The following is an 18,495-nucleotide window of genomic DNA, read 5'->3' as shown; positions in this document are numbered from 1 at the left end:
TTTCAACTTTAAACTTGTCATTTATTTTGTACTCTCTGGACATTGTTACTAATAACAGATGCACAGACAAAATTCTTAAAGATATGTGTGCAAATGCTAGGAACTTAGGAGACAAAATTCCAGAGCTAATTGCGATAATGACAAGGGATAACCTAGATATTCTGACAATTACAGAGTCATGGTGCAATGCGAATCATGACTGGGACATATCTATACCAGGATACAATTTATTTAGGAAAGATAGAATGGGAAGAATAGGAGGAGGTGTAGCAATGTATGTGAAAAAAAGCATAAATGCTACTTTAATACAAAATCTAAAAGACAAAACTGAGGCCCTTTGGGTCACCATAGAAACCGGAGAGGACATTATTTGCATTGGGGTGATCTATAAACCACCAGGCCAGGGGCAGGATTTGGACAGGAACCTATTTTTGGACATCACTAAAATGGCTTTAAAGGGATAAGTCATAATCATGGGAGACTTTAATTTACCTGATGTAAATTGGTAGGGGTCTTTTGCAAGTTTAGCTAACAGTGGCAAATTTCTAAATTCCTTGCAGGGAGCATCTCTCAAGCAATTGGTGAGGGAGCCCACTCGCAAAGACTCAATATTAGATTTAATTCTTACAAATGGTGACAGGATTTCAGACATATAGGTGGGTGAGCACCTGGGATCCAGTGATCATCAAGCAGTATGGTTTAGTATAAAAACAGGATTCAACTCTTGTCACACAAAAACAAAGGTGTTAGATTTTAGAAATGCTGACTTTGCAAAAATGGGGAGATGTTTAAGTGAGTCATTGGCGGACTGGAGGAACTAGGAAGAAGTGCAGGAGCGGTGGGAAAAACTGAAAAGTGCAATACTAGGGGCAACAGACTTTTGTATCAAAGGGTTAAAAAAAGCACCAGGAAAAGGAAGCCAATGTGGTTCACAAAAGAAGTATCAACTAGTGTGAAAGCAAAAAAGATGGCTTTTAGGAAATACAAACAGACTCAAAATAATAACAACAAAGAGGTGTATCTTGAAAGATGGAAGGATGTTAAGAAAGTGATCAGATGTGCAAAGGCAGAAGCTGAGGAGAAAATGGCCCAGTCAGTAGATAAACGGGGCAAAACTTTTTTTAAGTATATAAGTGAAAGGAGAAAATCAAATAGAGGAATAATAAGACTCAAGACAGGGAGTGAGCATTTGGTGGAGGGAGACAAGGCAATTGCAGATCACCTAAATTATTATTTTTGCTCAGTATTTACTGCAGAAGGAGAAGGGAAGGGGCCACAGTTTATTTACTGCAGAAGGAGAAGGGAAGGGGCCACAGTTAAGTTGCAAGGACATTCATAAACATAAGGTAGGTGAAAGTACATTTACAGAGGAGAAGGTTCTAACAGAACTTTCAAAAGTAAAATTGGATAAATCAATGGGACCAGATGGGATACACCCAAGGATACTAAAAGAGCTAAAAGATGTGCTGGTGACACCTTTAATAGAATTATTTAACCAGTCACTAAATACAGGTGCCATTCCAGAGGACTGGAAAATAGCAAATGTAGTTACACTGCACAAAAGTAGAAGAAAGGAAGAAGCAAGTAACTTCAGACCAGTAAGCCTTACATCAGTAGTAGGGAAAGTAATGGAAAAACTATTAAAATAAAGAGTTGTGGAATATCTTAAATCAAACAACATACAGGATCCAAAGCAGCATGGATTAACTGGTGGGAGATCATGCCAAACAAATCTTATTGACTTTTTTGACTCTGTGATGAAAATAATAGATCAAGGGGGAGCTGTAGATGTAGCATATCTAGACTTTAGTAAGGCACTTGACACTGTCCCACATCGCAGACTGCTAAATAAACTTGAAAGCATAGGGGTGGATTATAAAACAGTTAAATGGATAAGAACCTGGTTGCAGGATAGGAAACAGACAGTTGTATTAAATGGAGTGCAATCTATGGATGAAAATGTTACCAGTGGAGTACCCCAGGGATCTGTACTTGGACCAGTTCTCTTCAATATCTTTGTTGGTGACATTGAAAATGGTATTAAAGGGAAAGTATGCCTTTTTGCAGATGATCAAAAGATATGCAACAGGGTAGACACACCGGGAGGGGTAAAACAAATGATTGATGACCTGGCTATGCTTGAGAAATGGTCAAGAATGTGGCAACTACAGTTTAATGCTAAAAAATGCAAAATCATGCACTTGGGTCTCAAAAACCCAAAGGCTAAATATAGTATCAAGGGTACTATAATGGAAACTACTGAGGAGGAAAGGACTTATATGGCAGTAACACTGGACTGGATTTATATGGCAGTACCACTGGACTTATTCGGCAGTACGACTGGACTAGATTTATACGGCAGTACCACTGGACTTATATGGCAGTACCACTGGAAATATACAGCAGTATCACTGGAATTATATGGCAGTACTACTGGATTTATATGGCAGTACCACTGGATTTATACGGCAGTACCACTGGACTGGATTTATACGGCAGTACCACTGGACTTATACGGCAGTACCACTGGACTGGATTTATACAGCAGTACTACTGGACATATACGGCAGTATCACTGGAATTATATGGAAGTACCACTGGACATATTCGGCAGTATCACTGGACTGGATTTATACGGCAGTACCACTGGACTTATACGGCAGTATCATTGGATTTATACAGCAGTACCACTGGACATATACGGCAGTATCACTGGACATATACGGCAGTACCACTGGACTGCATTTATATGGCAGTATCACTGGACTTATATGGCAGTATCACTGGACTTTTACGGCAGTATCACTGGACTTATATGGCAGTACCGCTGGACTTATACGGCAGTACCATTGGACTTATACAGCAGCACAGGGACACCACCACTGGACTGATGCAGGACAACACATCACCACTGCAATGGACTGGACTTATACAGCAGCACTGGACATATGGCAGCAGAGGACACCACCACTGTGACTGGACTGATGCAGCACAAGACAACATCACTGGACTGATGCAGCACAACACAGCACCACTGGACTGGACTTATTCAGCAGCACTGGACATATGGCAGCAGAGGACACCACCACTGTGACTGGACTGATGCAGCACAAGACACTACCGCTTTACTGATGCAGAACAACACAGCACCACTGCACTGGACTTATACAGCTACACTGGATATATGGCAGCAGAGGACACCAACACTGTGACTGGACTGATGCAGCACCAGACATTTCACTGGAGTGAGCAGCACAAGACAGCACTGGAATCGCCATCCCACTTTCCCGCCCACACAGACACTCAGGATGGAGACACGTCCTCTCTCTACACTCTCCAATTCTAGAGTGAAAATGGTGGCGATGCGTGGCTCCTTATATGGAATTCAAAACCCACAAGAATCCGACAATGGGATGATGGCATTTTGCCTCATTCTGCTTTCCGAGTCTGGTCGGAAGTACCGAGCTGGGCTCGGATCTGTGCTCGGGACGTGAAGTTCGGTAGGGTTCGGTTCTCTGAGAAGCGAACCTGCTCATCTCTAATTAGGAGTGATAAGGCTGAGTGTTCCAACTGGGTCTTCAGTTGAACAGATCGGGACCAAGAGAGTGCACAAAGCAACTAACCCCTCACCATCTATTGAAGCACTTTTTTTTTACCTTTATGTAGATTAGATTGCACAAGATGGATAGAAATGAACAATTATATGTTATTGTTATTTATGTAAAATGTATTAAAATTAGTGATGAGCGGGTTCGGTTCCTCGGAAACCGAACCCCCCCGAACTTCACCCATTTTACACGGGTCCGAGGCATACTCAGATTCTCCCGTATGGCTCGGTTAACCCGAGCGTGCCCGAACGTCATCATCCCGCTGTCGGATTCTCGCAAGATTCGGATTCTATATAAGCAGCCGCGCGTCGCCGCCATTTTCACTCGTGCATTGGAAATGTTAGGGAGAGGACGTGGCTGGCGTCCTCTCCGTTTATTCATTGTTGATGCAAATATTTGTGCTTGCTTATATCTTAATTGTGGGGACTGGGGAGCAGCTGTATTATTAATATAGGAGGAGTACAGTGCAGAGTTTTGCTGATCAGTGACCACCAGTTTTATCCGTTCTCTGCCTGAAAAAAACGCTCCTTATCCATTATCTGTGCTCAGTGTGCTGCATATATCTCTGCTCACACTGCTTAATTGTGGGGACTGGGGAGCAGCAGTATTATATAGGAGGAGTACAGTGCAGAGTTTTGCTGACAGTGACCACCAGTATACGTTGTCTGCCTGAAAAACCCTCCATATCTGTGCTCAGTGTGCTGCATATATCTGTGCTCACACTGCTTTATTGTGGGGACTGGGGACCACCAGTATATTATATAGGAGGAGTACAGTGCAGAGTTTTGCTGACCAGTGACCACCAGTATACGTTGTCTGCCTGAAAAACACTCCATATCTGTGCTGCATTGTAGTATATAGTAGGAGTACAGTGCATAATTTTGCTGACCACCAGTATATAATATATAGGAGTACGGTACAGTAGGCCACTGCTGTACCTACCTCTGTGCCGTCAAGTATACTATCCATCCATACCTGTGGTGCATTTCAGTTTTGCACAGTTTGCTGACCTCCAGTATATAATATATAGCATTACGGTACAGTAGGCCACTGCTGTACCTACCTCTGTGTCGTCAAGTATACTATCCATCCATACCTGTGGTGTATTTCAGTTTTGTACAGTTTGCTGACCACCAGTATATAATATATAGCATTACGGTACAGTAGGCCACTGCTGTACCTACCTCTGTGTCGTCAAGTATACTATCCATCCATACCTGTGGTGCATTTCAGTTTTGCCCAGTTTGCTGACCACCAGTATATAATATATAGCATTACGGTACAGTAGGCCACTGCTGTACCTACCTCTGTGTCGTCAAGTATACTATCCATCCATACCTGTGGTGCATTTCAGTTTTGCACAGTTTGCTGACCACCAGTATATAATATATAGCATTACGGTACAGTAGGCCACTGCTGTACCTACCTCTGTGTCGTCAAGTATACTATCCATCCATACCTGTGGTGCATTTCAGTTTTGCACAGTTTGCTGACCACCAGTATATAATATATAGCATTACGGTACAGTAGGCCACTGCTGTACCTACCTCTGTGTCGTCAAGTATACTATCCATCCATACCTGTGGTGCATTTCAGTTTTGCACAGTTTGCTGACCACCAGTATATAATATATAGCATTACGGTACAGTAGGCCACTGCTGAACCTACCTCTGTGTCGTCAAGTATACTATCCATCCATACCTGTGGTGCATTTCAGTTGTGCGCAGTATATATAGTACTAGGCCATTGCTATTGATACTAGCATATAATTCCACACATTAAAAAATGGAGAACAAAAATGTGGAGGTTAAAATAGGGAAAGATCAAGATCCACTTCCACCTCGTGCTGAAGCTGCTGCCACTAGTCATGGCCGAGACGATGAAATGCCATCAACGTCGTCTGCCAAGGCCGATGCCCAATGTCATAGTAGAGAGCATATAAAATCAAAAAAACAAAAGTTCAGTAAAATGACCCAAAAATCAAAATTGAAAGCGTCTGATGAGAAGCGTAAACTTGCCAATATGCCATTTACGATACGGAGTGGCAAGGAATGGCTGAGGCCCTGGCCTATGTTCATGGCTAGTGGTTCAGCTTCACATGAGGATGGAAGCACTCATCCTCTTGCTAGAAAAATGAAAAGACTTAAGCTGGCAAAAGCACGGCAAAGAACTGTGCGTTCTTCTAAATCACAAATCCCCAAGGAGAGTCCAATTGTGTCGGTTGCGATGCCTGACCTTCCCAACACAGGACGGGAAGAGCTTGCGCCTTCCACCATTTGCACGCCCCCTGCAAGTGCTGGAAGGAGTCCAGTTCCTGATTGTCAAATTGAAGATGTCACTGTTGAAGTACACCAGGATGAGGAAATGGGTGTTGCTGGTGCTGGGGAGGAAATTGACAAGGAGGATTCTGATGGTGAGGTGGTTTGTTTAAGTCAGGCACCCGGGGAGACACCTATTGTCCATGGGATGAATATGGCCATTGACATGCCTGGTCAAAATACAAAAAAAATCACCTCTTCGGTGTGGAATTATTTCAACACAAATGCGGACAACAGGTGTCAAGCCGTGTGTTGCCTTTGTCAAGCTGTAATAAGTAGGGGTAAGGACGTTAACCACCTAGGAACATCCTCCCTTATACGTCACCTGGACTGCATTCATCAGAAGTCAGTGACAAGTTCAAAAACTTTGGGTGACAGCGGAAGCAGTTCACTGACAACTAAATCCCTTCCTCTTGTAACCAAGCTCCTGCAAACCACACCACCAACTCCCTCAGTGTCAATTTCCTCCTTACCCAGGAAAGCCAATAGTCCTGCAGGCCATGTCACTGGCAAGTCTGTCGAGTCCTCTCCTGCCTGGGATTCCTCCGATGCATCCTTGAGTGTAACGCCTACTGCTGCTGGCGCTGCTGTTGTTGCTGCTGGGAGTCGATCGTCATCCCAGAGGGGAAGTCGGAAGACCACTTGTACTACTTCCAGTAAGCAATTGACTGTCCAACAGTCCTTTGCGAGGAAGATGAAATATCACAGCAGTCATCCTGCTGCAAAGCGGATAATTCAGGCCTTGGCAGCCTGGGCGGTGTGAAACGTGGTTCCGGTATCCACCGTTAATTCAGAGGCAACTAGAGACTTGATTGAGGTACTGTGTCCCCGGTACCAAATACCATCTAGGTTCCATTTCTCTAGGCAGGCGATACCGAAAATGTAAACAGACCTCAGAAAAAGAGTCACCAGTGTCCTAAAAAATGCAGTTGTACCCAATTTCACTTAACCACGGACATGTGGACAAGTGGAGCAGGGCAGACTCAGGACTATATGACTGTGACAGCCCACTGGGTAGATGTATTGCCTCCCGCAGCAAGAACGGCAGCGGCGGCACCAGTAGCAGCATCTCGCAAATGCCAACTCGTTCCTAGGCAGGCTACGCTTTGTATCACCGCTTTCCAGAAGAGGCACACAGCTGACAACCTCTTACGAAAACTGAGGAACATCATCGCAGAATTGCTTACCCCAATTGGACTCTCCTGGGGATTTGTGACATCGGACAACGCCAGCAATATTGTGCGTGCATTACATCTGGGCAAATTCCAGCACGTCCCATGTTTTGCACATACCTTGAATTTGGTGGTGCAGAATTATTTAAAAAACGACAGGGGCATGCAAGAGATGCTGTCGGTGGCCCGAAGAATTGCGGGCCACTTTCGGCATTCAGCCACCGCGTGCCGAAGACTGGAGCACCACCAAACATTCCTGAACCTGCCCTGCCATCATCTGAAGCCAGAGGTGGTAACGAGGTGGAATTCAACCCTCTATATGCTTCAGAGGATGGAGGAGCAGCAAAAGGCCATTCAAGCCTATACATCTGCCCACGATGTAGGCAAAGGAGGGGGAATGCACCTGAATCAAGCACAGTGGAGAATGCAAATATTTGTGCTTGCTTATATCTTAATTGTGGGGACTGGGGAGCAGCTGTATTATTAATATAGGAGGAGTACAGTGCAGAGTTTTGCTGATCAGTGACCACCAGTTTTATCCGTTCTCTGCCTGAAAAAAACGCTCCTTATCCGTTATCTGTGCTCAGTGTGCTGCATATATCTCTGCTCACACTGCTTAATTGTGGGGACTGGGGAGCAGCAGTATTATATAGGAGGAGTACAGTGCAGAGTTTTGCTGACAGTGACCACCAGTATACGTTGTCTGCCTGAAAAACCCTCCATATCTGTGCTCAGTGTGCTGCATATATCTGTGCTCACACTGCTTTATTGTGGGGACTGGGGACCACCAGTATATTATATAGGAGGAGTACAGTGCAGAGTTTTGCTGACCAGTGACCACCAGTATACATTGTCTGCCTGAAAAACACTCCATATCTGTGCTGCATTGTAGTATATAGTAGGAGTACAGTGCATAATTTTGCTGACCACCAGTATATAATATATAGGAGTACGGTACAGTAGGCCACTGCTGTACCTACCTCTGTGCCATCAAGTATACTATCCATCCATACCTGTGGTGCATTTCAGTTTTGCACAGTTTGCTGACCTCCAGTATATAATATATAGCATTACGGTACAGTAGGCCACTGCTGCACCTACCTCTGTGTCGTCAAGTATACTATCCATCCATACCTGTGGTGCATTTCAGTTTTGTACAGTTTGCTGACCACCAGTATATAATATATAGCATTACGGTACAGTAGGCCACTGCTGTACCTACCTCTGTGTCGTCAAGTATACTATCCATCCATACCTGTGGTGCATTTCAGTTTTGCACAGTTTGCTGACCACCAGTATATAATATATAGCATTACGGTACAGTAGGCCACTGCTGTACCTACCTCTGTGTCGTCAAGTATACTATCCATCCATACCTGTGGTGCATTTCAGTTTTGCACAGTTTGCTGACCACCAGTATATAATATATAGCATTACGGTACAGTAGTCCACTGCTGTACCTACCTCTGTGTCGTCAAGTATACTATCCATCCATACCTGTGGTGCATTTCAGTTTTGCACAGTTTGCTGACCACCAGTATATAATATATAGCATTACGGTACAGTAGGCCACTGCTGAACCTACCTCTGTGTCGTCAAGTATACTATCCATCCATACCTGTGGTGCATTTCAGTTGTGCGCAGTATATATAGTAGTAGGCCATTGCTATTGATACTAGCATATAATTCCACACATTAAAAAATGGAGAACAAAAATGTGGAGGTTAAAATAGGGAAAGATCAAGATCCACTTCCACCTCGTGCTGAAGCTGCTGCCACTAGTCATGGCCGAGACGATGAAATGCCATCAACGTCGTCTGCCAAGGCCGATGCCCAATGTCATAGTAGAGAGCATATAAAATCAAAAAAACAAAAGTTCAGTAAAATGACCCAAAAATCTAAATTGAAAGCATCTGATGAGAAGCGTAAACTTGCCAATATGCCATTTACGATACGGAGTGGCAAGGAATGGCTGAGGCCCTGGCCTATGTTCATGGCTAGTGGTTCAGCTTCACATGAGGATGGAAGCACTCATCCTCTTGCTAGAAAAATGAAAAGACTTAAGCTGGCAAAAGCACGGCAAAGAACTGTGCGTTCTTCTAAATCACAAATCCCCAAGGAGAGTCCAATTGTGTCGGTTGCGATGCCTGACCTTCCCAACACAGGACGGGAAGAGCTTGCGCCTTCCACCATTTGCACGCCCCCTGCAAGTGCTGGAAGGAGTCCAGTTCCTGATTGTCAAATTGAAGATGTCACTGTTGAAGTACACCAGGATGAGGAAATGGGTGTTGCTGGTGCTGGGGAGGAAATTGACAAGGAGGATTCTGATGGTGAGGTGGTTTGTTTAAGTCAGGCACCCGGGGAGACACCTATTGTCCATGGGATGAATAAGGCCATTGACATGCCTGGTCAAAATACAAAAAAATATCACCTCTTCGGTGTGGAATTATTTCAACACAAATGCGGACAACAGGTGTCAAGCCGTGTGTTGCCTTTGTCAAGCTGTAATAAGTAGGGGTAAGGACGTTAACCACCTAGGAACATCCTCCCTTATACGTCACCTGGACTGCATTCATCAGAAGTCAGTGACAAGTTCAAAAACTTTGGGTGACAGCGGAAGCAGTTCACTGACAACTAAATCCCTTCCTCTTGTAACCAAGCTCCTGCAAACCACACCACCAACTCCCTCAGTGTCAATTTCCTCCTTACCCAGGAAAGCCAATAGTCCTGCAGGCCATGTCACTGGCAAGTCTGTCGAGTCCTCTCCTGCCTGGGATTCCTCCGATGCATCCTTGAGTGTAACGCCTACTGCTGCTGGCGCTGCTGTTGTTGCTGCTGGGAGTCGATCGTCATCCCAGAGGGGAAGTCGGAAGACCACTTGTACTACTTCCAGTAAGCAATTGACTGTTCAACAGTCCTTTGCGAGGAAGATGAAATATCACAGCAGTCATCCTGCTGCAAAGCGGATAATTCAGGCCTTGGCAGCCTGGGCGGTGTGAAACGTGGTTCCGGTATCCACCGTTAATTCAGAGGCAACTAGAGACTTGATTGAGGTACTGTGTCCCCGGTACCAAATACCATCTAGGTTCCATTTCTCTAGGCAGGCGATACCGAAAATGTAAACAGACCTCAGAAAAAGAGTCACCAGTGTCCTAAAAAATGCAGTTGTACCCAATGTCCACTTAACCACGGACATGTGGACAAGTGGAGCAGGGCAGACTCAGGACTATATGACTGTGACAGCCCACTGGGTAGATGTATTGCCTCCCGCAGCAAGAACGGCAGCGGCGGCACCAGTAGCAGCATCTCGCAAATGCCAACTCGTTCCTAGGCAGGCTACGCTTTGTATCACCGCTTTCCAGAAGAGGCACACAGCTGACAACCTCTTACGAAAACTGAGGAACATCATCGCAGAATTGCTTACCCCAATTGGACTCTCCTGGGGATTTGTGACATCGGACAACGCCAGCAATATTGTGCGTGCATTACATCTGGGCAAATTCCAGCACGTCCCATGTTTTGCACATACCTTGAATTTGGTGGTGCAGAATTATTTAAAAAAGGACAGGGGCATGCAAGAGATGCTGTCGGTGGCCCGAAGAATTGTAGGCCACTTTCGGCATTCAGCCACCGCGTGCCGAAGACTGGAGCACCACCAAACATTCCTGAACCTGCCCTGCCATCATCTGAAGCAAGAGGTGGTAACGAGGTGGAATTCAACCCTCTATATGCTTCAGAGGATGGAGGAGCAGCAAAAGGCCATTCAAGCCTATACATCTGCCCACGATATAGGCAAAGGAGGGGGAATGCACCTGAATCAAGCACAGTGGAGAATGATTTCAACGTTGTGCAAGGTTCTGCAACCCTTTGAACTTGCCACACGTGAAGTCAGTTCAGACACTGCCAGCCTGAGTCAGGTCATTCCCCTCATCAGGCTTTTGCAGAAGAAGCTGGAGACATTGAAGGAGGAGCTAAAACAGAGCGATTCCGCTAGGCATGTGGGACTTGTGGATGGAGCCCTTCATTCGCTTAACCAGGATTCACGGGTGGTCAATCTGTTGAAATCAGAGCACTACATTTTGGCCACCGTGCTCGATCCTAGATTTAAAACCTATGTTGTATCTCTCTTTCCGGCAGACACAAGTCTGCAGAGGTTCATAGACCTGCTGGTGAGAAAATTGTCAAGTCAAGCGGAACGTGACCCGTCAACATCTCCTCCTTCACATTCTCCCACAACTGGGGGTGCAAGGAAAAGGCTAAGAATTCCGAGCCCACCCGCTGGCGGTGATGCAGGGCAGTCTGGAGCGAGTGCTGACATCTGGTCCGGACTGAAGGACCTGCCGACGATTACTGACATGTCATCTACTGTCATTGCATATGATTCTGTCACCATTGAAAGAATGGTGGAGGATTATATGAGTGACCGCATCAAAGTAGGCACGTCAGACAGTCCGTACGTATACTGGCAGGAAAAAGAGGCAATTTGGAGGCCCTTGCACAAACTGGCTTTATTCTACCTAAGTTGCCCTCCCTCCAGTCTGTACTCCGAAAGAGTGTTTAGTGCAGCCGCTCACCTTGTCAGCAATCGGCGTACAAGGTTACTTCCAGAAAATGTGGAGAAGATGATGTTCATCAAAATGAATTATAATCAATTCCTCCGTGGAGACATTCACCAGCAGCAATTGCCTCCAGAAAGTACACAGGGACCTGAGATGATGGATTCCAGTGGGGACGAATTAATTATCTGTGAGGAGGGGGATGTACACAGTGAAAGGGGTGAAGAATCGGAGGATGATGGTGAGGTGGACATCTTGCCTCTGTAGAGCCAGTTTGTGCAAGGAGAGATTGATTGCTTCTTTTTTGGGTGGGGGCCCAAACCAACCAGTAATTTCAGTCACAGTCGTGTGGCAGACCCTATCGCTGAAATGATGGGTTCGTTAAAGTGTGCATGTCCTGTTTATACAACATAAGGGTGGGTGGGAGGGCCCAAGATCAATTCCATCTTGCACCTCTTTTTTCTTTCATTTTTCTTTGCATCATGTGCTGTTTGGGGACAATTTTTTTTGAAGTGCCATCCTGCCTGACACTGCAGTGCCACTCCTAGATGGGCCAGGTGTTTGTGTCGGCCAATTGTATCGCTTAGCTTAGTCACACAGCGACCTTGGTGCGCCTCTTTTTTTCTTTGCATCATGTGCTGTTTGGGGACTATTTTTTTGAAGTTGCATCCTGCCTGACACTGCAGTGCCACTCCTAGATGGGCCAGGTGTTTGTGTCGGCCACTTGGGTCGCTTAGCTTAGCCATCCAGCGACCTCTGTGCAAATTTTAAGACTAAAAATAATATTGTGAGGTGTGAGGTGTTCAGAATAGACTGAAAATTAGTGTAAATTATGGTTATTGAGGTTAATAATACTATGGGATCAAAATGACCCCCAAATTCTATGATTTAAACTGTTTTTGAGGGTTTTTTGTAAAAAAACACCCGAATCCAAAATACATCCGAATCCGCCAAAAAATTTTCAGGGAGGTTTTGCCAAAACGCGTCCGAATCCAAAACACGGCCGCGGAAACCGAATCCAAAACCAAAACACAAAACCCGAAAAATGTCCGGTGCACATCACTAATTAAAATAATGTAAATAATGTAAGGCTTTATTCAGAGTCAGATTCATACTAACAAAATGCATTTGTCAAAAACGTAATCATGTTAGCTTGGTGTTCATTTTATCCTGCTATGTCCCATCTTCCATGTAATACTTTTTCACACATAGGGGGTCATTCAGAGTTGATCACTCACTAGCTAGTTTTAGCAGCCGTGCAAATGCTATGCCACCCACTGGGAGTGTATTTTAGCTTAGCAGAAGTGCAAACGGTTGTATCAGGCTGATCTCAGAGATTCAAGGTCCCAGTCTTATCACCTGGTGATAAGACTGGGACCTTGAATCTCTGAGATCAGCATGATCCACGAATTGGGAACTGTGGTCCATTGGGATATTTTCCTGGAGAACATTGGCAGGACCTTGCCTTGGTCCATCTTTTACAGCACAGTACCAGTATGGGAAAATCCAACCAGTAAGAGGATCTTCATTTCCTACAGGAGTGCTAACCTATTGGAGGACTCATTCAAGTGGACATGGTAACTTTGGTACTAAGACCTCCCTAGGAATCAGGCTTTTCTTCAAATAATATTCCCAGCATTTCAAGAAGTAATCTAGCAAAATCAGCAGTGGTGCCCTTTGCCCTATCTCAACTCTGGTGTATTTAATTGTATCTGTTGCAACAGTAATTTTTATGTATGATATACATTTATGAATGAATGTTTATCTGTATATTAAACTTTGAATGTTTCTATTTTGAAATAGTTTTAAGCGCTGAATCCTTTTTACTCTATTGTTAAGACAGTAACCATGTTGACATTTATAATGTTGACAGCACTATGTCGACATGATTTAAACTGTCAACAGACCCCATTGCGACAATCTCCAAATGTCAACATGCTTATTATGTCCATATCTGAACTGTCACCATGTGAAATGATGGCAGCATGAGGTCACCGACAGTTAGCAATATTTGCCACCAGGAGGGTTAGGGATAGTGGGGAAAATACTCCCAAAACACTGATACTGAGGCATCCCCGCTGGTACTGATCCTCACTTGACCCCCAAGACCCAAAAGAAGATGGAGATGTTGCATCCACTGGGACAAGGTAAAACACTACTAAACCACCATGAATCCTTTGCTGACCATCATGTCAACATATCATCCTTTTAGACATGATGATGTCAGCAGGGTCACTGTTGACATGCTGCATGACAACTGTTTGACTATTTTGACATGATAAATTGTCAACCAATCGTACCCAACTCAAAAAGATATTATGAAATATACAGTTAATTAATTAGTTATTCTAATGGTAAATCCTCAATCTTAGTTAATGAGAAACTAAGGCAAACTAATATAAATGTATTGGTGATTATTATGTCATTAATAACAGCAGATAAATATATATTTCACCATTTCCTGGTAGTTTTATAAATGTATGTTTAGGCAATCTAATCCCAAACTAAGTCTAAAGCATTCTTCAATTACATAAAACAAGCGTATTGCAGCAGTTTCAGGATTTTAGTGGAGGTTTCCATTGTGTATGACCAATTGCATGCATTTATCATTATCAATATTACGCTTACACCAGTCTCAGAGCACTCACAACACAGACCTCTACAGGAAACTCTGTTTGAGATTTTTGGTAATTTAGTAATCATATTTCATGATTACATGCTCTTTCTGTACTGCAGATGTGACTGTATACCCATTGCAGCCCCTGTCTCTGCCCAGGAGTCATACACAAGTCTCATTGCAATGGAAAAAAATACAGATTCGTGCATGCACTGTAAAGGAAATCACAACTTTAGGTTAAAAAAAAGCATTTACTGTACACAGGGAGGGACTGGGTCCACTTGCCGGCCCTAGCATCCGTGTGCGTGCACGTGAAAGGGGGCGCGCATGACTAGCAAGGGGCACACGGACACTGCAAATAGAAGCATGCTGCGAGTCGGGGCATAGACTTGTGGCACTCCTCCATTTTGCTAAGCAACAGGGCATGCAGATACTGCAAGTGGGGGCATGTTGCTAGTAAGGGGGGGTGAACTTGTGGCATGCCCCCATATTGCTAAGCAACGGGGCACTACAGGCTGGCGCATCAGCAGTGGGGGAAGAACCAGAGAGCCGGGAGCCTTCCAGGCTCTCTGTAGACCAGACCAGCCCACCGGCTCTTCAGCCCTTCTGGCATTTGCCAGAAGTGCCAGATGGGCAGTCCGGCCCTGACTGTACACCTGACTCTGAATAAATAAATGGCCCTTTCTCTCTATATTTTGCAAGTTATTTTGTTTAAAATTTGGTCCAGCTGCTAAAATTGCACATCTTGTAAATTTACTTACATAAGAGTAATAACATTCAGTATGCGACCTTGAGGGAAATTTATCAAAGCTCTGAGAGAGATAAAGTGAAAAGATAAAAAGGTGTAGATGTATGAAGTGTCAGTATAGGGGAGAAGTGGTGCCAGAGCATGTTATGTGTGCTGATACCACTTTTCCCCATGTATGAATGTGGCGTGGCACTTTCATTATCAGCACTGCTATTTACAAGGTAGTGTACCAATGTGCGGGGCAATGTATGAATGGTATCAATTTTGCAAGCTGCAGGTGTTGCTGCCCGATCACAACAGCAGGGACAGCTCTGTCTGTGGCTGCAGAGGCTGCCGGCTCTGGGCTTCATGGGAGATCTCGCGATAGTAGCGAGATCTCATGCATGCCCAGTGGAGCCGGCCAAGAGGAGAGACACAGGGGGTCATTCCGACCCATTCGCATGCAGCAGCTTATCGCTGCAGTGCGAACAGGTGCAGAATGCGCATGCGTGGTGGCCGCAGTGCGCGTGCGCGACATTGCCCAGCAACAGGGGTCGCCGGGTTACATCCCGTCTACAGAAGAAAGCGGTCGCAGAGCTGACCGCTAAGAAGATTGACAGGAAGAAGGCGTACCTGGGCGGATCCGGAGCATTGCAGACCGTTTTCGGGGAATGGTGAGTAAAACGCAGGCGTGTCCAGCAGAACGGAGGGCGGATGTCTGATGTCAGAGCCGGCTCCAGCATTGCATTGATCGTCGCACAGGGTAAGTATGTCCAGGGCTAGTCTAGTTTTGCTTGAATTTTTTTTAGCTTAGCAGGGCTGCACAAGCGATCACAGCCCTGCTAAGCTGAAATACACTCCCCATAGGCATGGACTAGTTGATCGCAGCAGCAGCTAAAAGTTGCTGGCTGCGATCAACTCGGAATGACCACCACAGCCCATTGGAACTAAGCTGATGTGCTGTGGGCTCATGTGGGGATCATTGGAGAAGGGAGCTTTCACACCCCCCAAGCTGCCAAATGAGATGTTAAAACATCTAGTTGGTGTAGGTTGTGCCGCTATAATGCATATACCCCACAGTACCAGCCAATCAGCTCTTGTCATTTTTCAATTGGCCTGTAACATGACAGTTATATGCTGATTGGTTAGTGCTTTATCTCTTTCTCCAAGTTAAGATAAATCTCACCCTAAGTCACTTATAGCATTTTACCTTTTAAAGCTTATAAGCAGGGAGAGGGCTACTGTATACATTTGTCATTGTGTTGTCACATGCAGAGATCAGCACAGTTGCGTCGGGAGGGTAACAATATTCCCCTTATCGCACGCTTAGTTCTGGCACATGCGCCCCAAAATGCCACTCACAAGACATTCTGGGATTTTGGGAGAATTGTTGATTGTTAGAGCTTGCTGCATCACCCCCAGGGGGCCACTGCAGCAGATGGAAGTCCATTCATGTAATGCACTCCTGACTGCATTCATATCACATACGATTATGGCAGTTAAGTAGTTAAGGTAAAAATGTTGGAACATGCTTTGGAACTGCTTGGTCACCTGCACTAATGACTAAGCATTTGGAAGTTTTCAATTACCTTAATTGGTCCATAGATAACATGACTTTAATTTGATGAATAGACAAAAATGTGCTTAAATTACTTCCAAATACACTTTCTAGGCTAATGGTTTTATTTAAAAAAAATGTAACAGTTAAAAGTGGCCTCAGATTTTCCCAAAATTCACTTATTTTCTTCTTTATAATTTTTTTGTGTTTAACCAAAATAAAGTTTCTTTATATATATTTTTTTACATTTACAAAAATGCACAAATCACCAATGTAAAGCATATTTAAAGATCAAAATACTATTCTTTAGTACAGTAATGAACATCAAAATTACTGTTACATAATATATTGTAAAAACAAGTTAGGGTACATGCTGTTCCACAATTATTTTCTATATTTCCCTGGGTTTTTCAAAAATTGTTTTAACAGACAATTTTTTCAATCAAATAGAGCAGCAATTGGGAGAGGGTAAAACTGTAGTAATAATTAAAAGGATGCAATATCGATAAAAATTACGTCCCCCAATTCAATATTTCCCACAGAACTGAGGTTCCCTATATAGGTTACCCATAATTCAATGCGGAACTGGGATAAAATAAAATCATCTTCACTGATTTAGCCCAACATTTATATTTAAACAGATTAGCCTCCAGTTACAGTTTGGGATATATGATTTTAAAAGCTATGTGGGTATTTTTTAATACTGGTCGCAAATTTCCTATAATATACTTTTTATTCCTCTGTAGTTATGGAGAATTGTGAAAAATGTCCCGATGACCAGTGGTCTAATCCCAGTAGAGACAAATGCATTAAATGTCAACTACATTTCTTATCATATGAGGATACCTTGGGGATAACATTAGCAGTTACTGCCACCATCTTCTGCATAATGACTACATCTGTGCTGTGGGTCTTTGTTAAACACAGGAACACTCCCTTGGTGAGAGCAAACAACCAAAAACTTAGCTATACCCTCTTAGTGTCTCTTATCATATGTTTCCTCCTCTCATTCTTATTTATTGGCCATCCTTATGAAGTGACTTGCCTTATGAGACAAACAACTTTTGGACTAATGTTTGCTGTTGCCATATCAATTGTTCTTGGAAAGACCATTACAGTTTTCATTGCATTCCATGCCATCAAACCTGGAAGCAGACTACAAAAATGTGTGGGATCAAATATGTCCACTTGGCTGGTTGTTTTATGTTCTTTAGGAGAACTGGTAATATGTGTGACTTGGCTGATATGTGCACCACCATTTGTTGACCTTGATACCAAGACATTTTCTGGGGAAATTATTGTACAGTGTAATGAAGGCTCTCTTGTTGCTTTCTATTCTACCATCATCTACATTGGGTGTTAACAATTTTTAGTTTTATTATTGCATTTGTGTCTAGGAATCTTCCACAAAGGTTCAATGAGGCTCAGTACATTACCTTCAGCATGCTGGTGTTCTGTAGTGTCTGGATGTCATTCATTCCAACATATCTATCAACTAATGGCAAATATATAGTGGCTGTGGAAGTGTTTGCTATCTTGGCCTCTAATGGTGCACTGCTGTGCTTTATATTTATCCCTAAATGCTACATTATACTACTAAAGCCTGAACACAATAGGAAAAGAGACATTACAGTAAAAGTAATATTGCAGTCATAAAATTTACAGTACAAACAGTATACAGTACAGTACACACAGTATATAGAACTGTAAATATATAGTTAAACACATTCCTAGAAATAATAAGAGTTGTGAGAATAAAATATATCCATTCATTTATTAAGTTATTGCAAATGTATATAATAGGACATACTATATGACAATTTTTTTAGTTACATTTTTTTATTATATTGTTGACATTAAAAATACAGATTTTAATTGATTTACTTTATTGTCTATAAATGTTGTCTTTATTTTCCAATCTCAAATATAATATTTACAG

At 43.6% G+C, this 18,495-nt stretch overlaps 1 pseudogene; it reads left to right on the top strand.

Moving 5' to 3' along the window:
- The first annotated feature begins 17,304 nt into the window (after nt 1-17,304).
- LOC134980767 (vomeronasal type-2 receptor 116-like) lies at nt 17,305-18,212 on the top strand (annotated as a pseudogene).
- The last annotated feature ends 283 nt before the right edge of the window (nt 18,213-18,495 follow it).

Source organism: Pseudophryne corroboree, chromosome 12, assembly GCF_028390025.1.
Source record: "Pseudophryne corroboree isolate aPseCor3 chromosome 12, aPseCor3.hap2, whole genome shotgun sequence".
Classification (NCBI taxonomy): Eukaryota; Metazoa; Chordata; class Amphibia; order Anura; family Myobatrachidae; genus Pseudophryne; species Pseudophryne corroboree.
The sequence above is the reverse complement of the archived record's forward strand: the minus strand, read 5'-3'. Positions and strand labels throughout refer to the sequence as shown.